Source organism: Chrysochloris asiatica, unplaced genomic scaffold, assembly GCF_000296735.1.
Source record: "Chrysochloris asiatica unplaced genomic scaffold, ChrAsi1.0 scaffold00114, whole genome shotgun sequence".
Taxonomy (NCBI): Eukaryota; Metazoa; Chordata; class Mammalia; order Afrosoricida; family Chrysochloridae; genus Chrysochloris; species Chrysochloris asiatica.
The window spans coordinates 2,937,846-2,944,248 of NW_006408632.1; the positions used below are offsets into that span (position 1 = coordinate 2,937,846).

General features: G+C 36.8%; 1 pseudogene; it reads right to left on the reverse strand.

The window, feature by feature from the left end:
• Window positions 1-479: 479 nt before the first annotated feature.
• Window positions 480-2,263, reverse strand: LOC102827915 (annotated as a pseudogene).
• Window positions 2,264-6,403: the final 4,140 nt, after the last annotated feature.

Consider the following 6,403-nt stretch of genomic DNA (forward strand, 5'->3'; position numbering starts at 1 on the left):
TGCTAGCAGTCCTGGTATGGTGCTATAGGGTAAGCCAGCCGCTCCTTGGAAATCCTATACTGGGTTGCTATGAGTTGGAACTGACTCGACAGCAGTTAGTCAGTCAACAACATTATTATGTTTAGGAAAGATTAAGTCAGTGTAATGATACTGACTTTCAGTGAATTATGATAGTGAGGAAAAGGTTTACCTTACACAACAGAAACAAAAACAGGTTCCTTTTAATGTAAAACTGCTTTTACATCATTGGCTGAGAGACATAGTTAAGAACAGACCTCTTTGTTAAAATCTTGTATTTCAAACCATCAGTATAGCTTATATTTGGATCCTTTGGATCCTTGAGGTAGGGCTGCTATTTTATAGCTGAAGCAGAGAAATCATGTTAACTTATGAATATGCAAATGGATGCAGATAGACACTATATGGCATCTGGACATAAGCTAACTCATCCTAGTGGGGAAGAGGTCATTACTTCGGGTCTAGTATTTGATTGACTGAAAGTTTTCATCATCAGGGCGTGGCTCAGCTGATTCTTGTATCACTGAAAATTCTGACCCATTCTGATAAACCACCTTGTTATTATTCAGAAATCCTGGGAATGATCTAATGACTGTGAATTTTATAATCTCTGCAGAATGTAAAATGCTTCTAACTGAGCTGATTAGTAACTGGAGGCTTCGAATGACACCCTAAGGGATAGTCCATTGACCAGGGTTGATGGTGATTTTCCTAGAGGGAATTTTAACAGTGAAATCCATACCTATTGCTTCAACTGAAGAGGTCATTCACTTGTTCTCTTAGCAATCTAGCTTCTTCAGCTTTTGACTGTCTTTCATTACCATCATCTGGAATGGTCACCTGAATGACGATAGGATCTTCAACACCTGATGCATAAGTATTAACTGGGTAATGAATTTTTTTTTTTTTCCTTGGGTGGTTTTTCAAGGAAGCGGTCCTCTCCGTAAATGTGATCTCAAACATTTATGGCTTTTTAAATAATGAACTGAATCCTGGCTTTGTTTATAAATATTTTCTGTAGGGTTGGAATGCCAAAAGTAGATGGTCTTCAGATGGTATATCCACAGATAATGCTCCTACATAAAAATCTCAGGTAAGATTCAAATAATGCAAATGACACTTTCATGATTTGTTTATGACCAAGAGCTTCACCACTTTTTTTCACTATAAAGGTTTTCATCTATCTATTTTAGATCTGTGATTTTGGCATTGCAGGCCTCAAAGGAATACTTTCTCCTTTGAGGGCTAAAGAGAATATTAGCATCATTTGTCTGGTTAGGGGTTTGAATAGCTGAGGTTTGAGGACTGTTGTTATTAGGGCCTTCCATGATGACCTCAATTTTAGGAACCATTACTCCCAGGGTTTCATGGTCTTTTCAGGGACTGCAATGCTTTAATGTTTATTTTACAAGCCATTCCAGGAGGCAAGTAGGAAATAACTAGTTCAGGATTTTTAACAACAAACTTGATGTTAATGCTCCCATGACCAAGTCTTTCGATTTGTAGAATTCCAAACCAGGTACAGCTTCTACCTGGGGAAGAGACTGTCTCCTGCCCATGAAATATACTTAAGCCCTTTGTCAAAAATCAGTTGGCTATATGTGGGTGGGTTAATTTCTGAATTCTCCATTCTGTTGCATTGATCTATGTATGTTTCTTTCATTGTACCAGTACCAAGCTGTTTTGACCACTGTAGCCATGGAGTAAATTTTGAAATCAGGAAGGGAGAGGATTCCAACTTTATTCTTCCTCTTAAGCAGTGCTTTGCTTATCCTGCATCTCTTTCCTTTCCATATAAAGTTTGTAATTGTTTTTTCCATTTCTTTGAAGAATGCCACAGTAATCTGGATTGGGATTGCATTATATGTGTAAATTGCTTTAGGCAGTGTTTATTGACATTTTCACAATGTTAAGTCTTCCTATCTAGGAGCTTGGTATATTCTTTCATTTTTGTAGTCTCTTTTGGTTTCTTGTAGTAGTGTTTTGTAGTTTTCTTTGTATAAGTCCTTTTTTTCTCTGGTTACATTTATTCCTATATATTTCAAACTTTGGGCAGCTATTGTAAATGGTATTGCTTTCCTAATGTACTTTTCAACACTAATGTCCTTTCCTAATGTCATTATTAGTATAGAGGAATCCAACTGACTTTTGTATGTTGATCTTATACCCTGCCGCTTTGCTCAATCTTCCAATAAGGTCTAGTAAATTTTTTACTGAGTTTTTGGGGTACTGTGTTTAGGATCATATCGTCTGCTAATAGAAAGAGTTTTCACTTCCTCTTTGCCAGTTTGGTTGCTTTTAATTTCCCTATGTTACATATAGCTCTGGCTAAGACAAAATATTGAATAGGAGTGGTGACAAGGGCATCCTTGTCTGGTTCCTGTTTGCAGGGGGAAGGCTGTCAGTTTCTCTCCATTGAGAGTATTGTTGGCTTTTTGTTTTGTATATATGCTCTTAATTACGTTGAGGAATTTCCCTTCAATTCCTACTTTGTTGAGGGTTTTTATCAGGAAAGGATGTTGGATTTTGTCAAATGCCTTTTCTGCATCCATCAATATGATCATGTGATTATTTTCCTTTTTCTTATTTATATGGTGGGTCATTTTGATTGTTTTTCTAATGTTGAACCATCCTTGTATCTCTGATATGAATCCTACTTGGCCATGATGTATTATTTTTTTGATGTGCTCCTGGATTCTGTTGGCTAGAATTTTTGCCTCTAGGTTCATGAAGGATATTGGTCTATAATTTTCTTTCTTAGTGATGTCCTTCCCTGGGTTTGGTATTCTGGAATAATTTGAATAGAATTGGTGACAACTCTTCCATGAATATTTGGTAAAACTCACCAGTGAAGCCATCTGGACATGAGCTTGTTTTGGCTGGGAGGTTTTGTTTTTTTTGTTTTTTTGTTTTTATGACCTGATCAATTTCTCCTTTTGTTATGCATCTGTTCAAGTTTTCTACTACACTCTGTGTAAGTTTAGGTAGGTCATGTTTTTCTAAAAATATATCCATCTCTTCTAAGTTTTCAAATTTGTTGGAGTACAACTCTCCATAGTATTCTGTTAATATCCTTTTCATTTCCTTTGGTTCCATTGTGACATCGCCCATGTGGTTTCTAATGCATGTTGTTTGTGTCTTTTCCCTCTTTTCTTTTGCTAGGTTTGCCAATGGTTTATCAATTTTATTAATCCTTTCAAAGAACCAGTTCCTTGTCCTGTTGATTGTTTCTATAGTTTTTATGTTTCCTATCTCATTTATTTCTGCTCTAATTTTTATTATTTCGTTGCTTTCATTGACTGTAGGTTACCTTTGTTGGTTTTTTTCTAATTGTTGTAGATGATGTGTTAATGTATTAATTTTCGTGCTTTCTTCTTTTGGATGTGTGCATTTATTGCAATAAATTGTCAGCTCTGCACCACTTTCATTGTGTCCCAAAGATTTTGGTACGTTGTGTTGTCATTCTCATTTGTTTCTAAGAACTTTATAAATTCATGTTTTATTTCTTCTACTACCCGATCCCTTTTCATCAGGGTGTTATTCTGTTTCCATGTATTCAACTTTATTTCCTTGGTCTTCCTATTGTTGATTTCTAGTTTTACAGTGTGCTGGTCTGAAAAGATCTTTGTACTATTTTGATGTTTGTAAATTTCTAGAGGTTTGTTTTTTGACCTAACACATGGTCAATTATGGAGAATATTCCATCTGTACTGGAAAAGAATGTGTATTGTGCTGTTGTTCGGTTGAGTGTGCTGTACACATCTATGTAGTCAAGTTGGTTAATTGTGCTGTTTAGTCGAGTATATTTCTGGTTATTCTAGCCCGTTCAGAAAGTGGCATATTAAAATCTCCCACTTTCATTGTAGATTTGTCTATTTCTTTCTTGAATTCTAGTAGGATTTGCTTTATATATCTTAGTGCTCTTTCTTTGGGAGCACAGTATTTATTATGGTTATGTCAACTTGCTCAATTGACCCTTTTATCATGAGATAGGTAGTGTTCTTCTTTATCTCTTATGCTGGTTTTTGCCTTAAAGTTTATTTTATCAGAGATTAGTCTTGCCACTCCTGCTCATTTTTTATTGCAATTAGCTTGGTATATTTTTTCCCATCCTTTAACTTTTAGTCTGTGTTTGTCTTAGTGTGTAAGGTGTATCTCTTAGAGGCAGCATATTGAAAGGTCTTGTTTTCTTATCCATTCTGTCACCCTTTGTCTCTTCACTAGTGCATTTAATCCATTGACATTCAGTGTAATTATCAATAGATATGAATTAATTGCTGTCATTATGTTACTTTTTGTGATGCTTCTCATACCTTTTTTGCATGCCTTCTTGTGCTGAGTTCATGTTTTTATGCTATTTCTTTTCAGTTTCTTCTTAGTTTTAATGTTTCCATGTTCTACTTGGATCTTCTTTTTCATGGTATGTTGTGAAGTATTAAGTTTCTTTGAGGTTATCCTATAGTCTACTAACTTTTCCCTCCATTTAAGACAGTCCATTGTATCCTGAAATCTACCTGACCTCCTCACCACCTGGATCTCTGTTCTTATATCTCTTTTCCCTTCTTGGGCATTGTTATTATTTTGATCTTTGATTGACCCCACCCCCCCAGGTCCTCTGAATTCATTGTCGCAATTTTGTTCTGTTCTGGACTCTGCTATCTGTTGATTGAGTTCCAAGTGGTGTTGCTACATCTGTCAATCTGTGGTTGTTGTCTATTCTTGTTGGTTTTCCTTCCAAAGAACTCCCTTTAGTATGTTTTGAAGCACTGGGCTATCTTTGACAAAGTCTTTCAGCTTCTGTTCATTCTGCAATGTTTTGATTACACCTTCGTATTTGATTGACAGCTTTGCTGGGTAGACGATTCTTGATTGGCAGATTTTTTTCTTTTAGGGTTTTATATATATCTCCCCATTGCCTTCTTTCTTGTATGGTTTCTGCTGAGAAGTCAAAGATTAATCTGATTTGCTTGCCTTTGTAAATAACACTTCTCTTTTTCCTGGCTGCTCTTAGGATTCTCTCCTTGTCTTTGATTTTGGAGAGCTTGATTATGATATGTATTAGTGATTTTCCTTTGGGGCCTATCCTTCCTGGGGTTCATTCAGCTTCTTGAATGCTTATCTTCTCATCCTTCAAGATGTTAGTGATATTTTCTTCCAGAAGCTCCTAAACTATCTCCTTTGTGGACTTCTGTGATTCTTCCTGTTCCAAAATGCCAATAATTTTTGTTATTCCTCTTTCTGTTGTCCAACATGACTCTTAGACTCTCTTCAGCTTTTTTTATTCTTTTTTCTGCTTGTTCTTCTATCTTAGAAATATGAGCTACTTGTCTTCTGGCTCGGTGGTTCTGGCTTCCATCTCTTCAATTCTATTCCTTTGCCCTTTCAGTGTATTGTGCATTTCTGATATTTTAGTATTAATCGTCTGGACCTCTTTTTGCAGGTTTTGAATGGTTTCCAATGCTGTATCTATCTTGTTTGATTGCTCATGTAGCACTTTCCTGATGACCTCTTTATTTTCCTCCACCCCTCTGTGAAGCCTTTGGATTTGCCTCCATATCATTCTTCTGAATTCCTTCTTAGGCACATCCAAAGCCTTCTCTTCTTCTAATGGGAAGTCCATGTCTGCCTCTAGCTCAGTTGTCTCAGTTACTCTTTTCTGCTTCAGGACATGTGCTGAGATCTTTTGTGGGTTTTTTTCTTGGACATTTTCAATAGATTTATTTTCAATTATTATATGAATATAAGTTGCTGTATTACTAAGCTTAGTGAGTGTCTCTGGTGGATGTGATCTGGAGATAGGCTTCCCTTTTCAAGTCTTTTATTAGTAAACTTCGAGTTATCTTAGCAAGCATTGGCTATCTGTTAAATGCATAGCAGCTGGTATTGGCTCCTGTCTGAATGGTGGGATATTATGAGATATGCTTGTAGCTTGGCCATGTGGCCATGATTTTACTGTCTCTTCTTGGATAATGTAGGGAATGAAAGTTCCCACCCCCAGGAATAAAATGAGACCAAAAGGACCAAAAACAGAAACCATATAAAAGCAGAGACAAAAACCAGCACACAAAAACAAAAGCAAAACCATAACACACTGCCTTTGCTGTGCAGGTCAGTGTGCATGCACAGTAGAAACCTTCAACATATGGTGCATTCGTCCACTTGCTCAGGCCCCCTCTAGTCACTGCCATGGAGGTGCACAGATAGATATTGAGAAATAAATGGAAGAAAAGTTTCTCACAATTTTTATCTTTGCAGATCAGTTGTTGTTGTTGTTGTTGTCAGGTGCCATCGAGTCGGAACCGACTCATAGCGACCCCATGCACAGCAGAACGAAACAATGCTCAATCCTGGACCAACCTCACCAACGCTGCCACCCCCGAGTCCA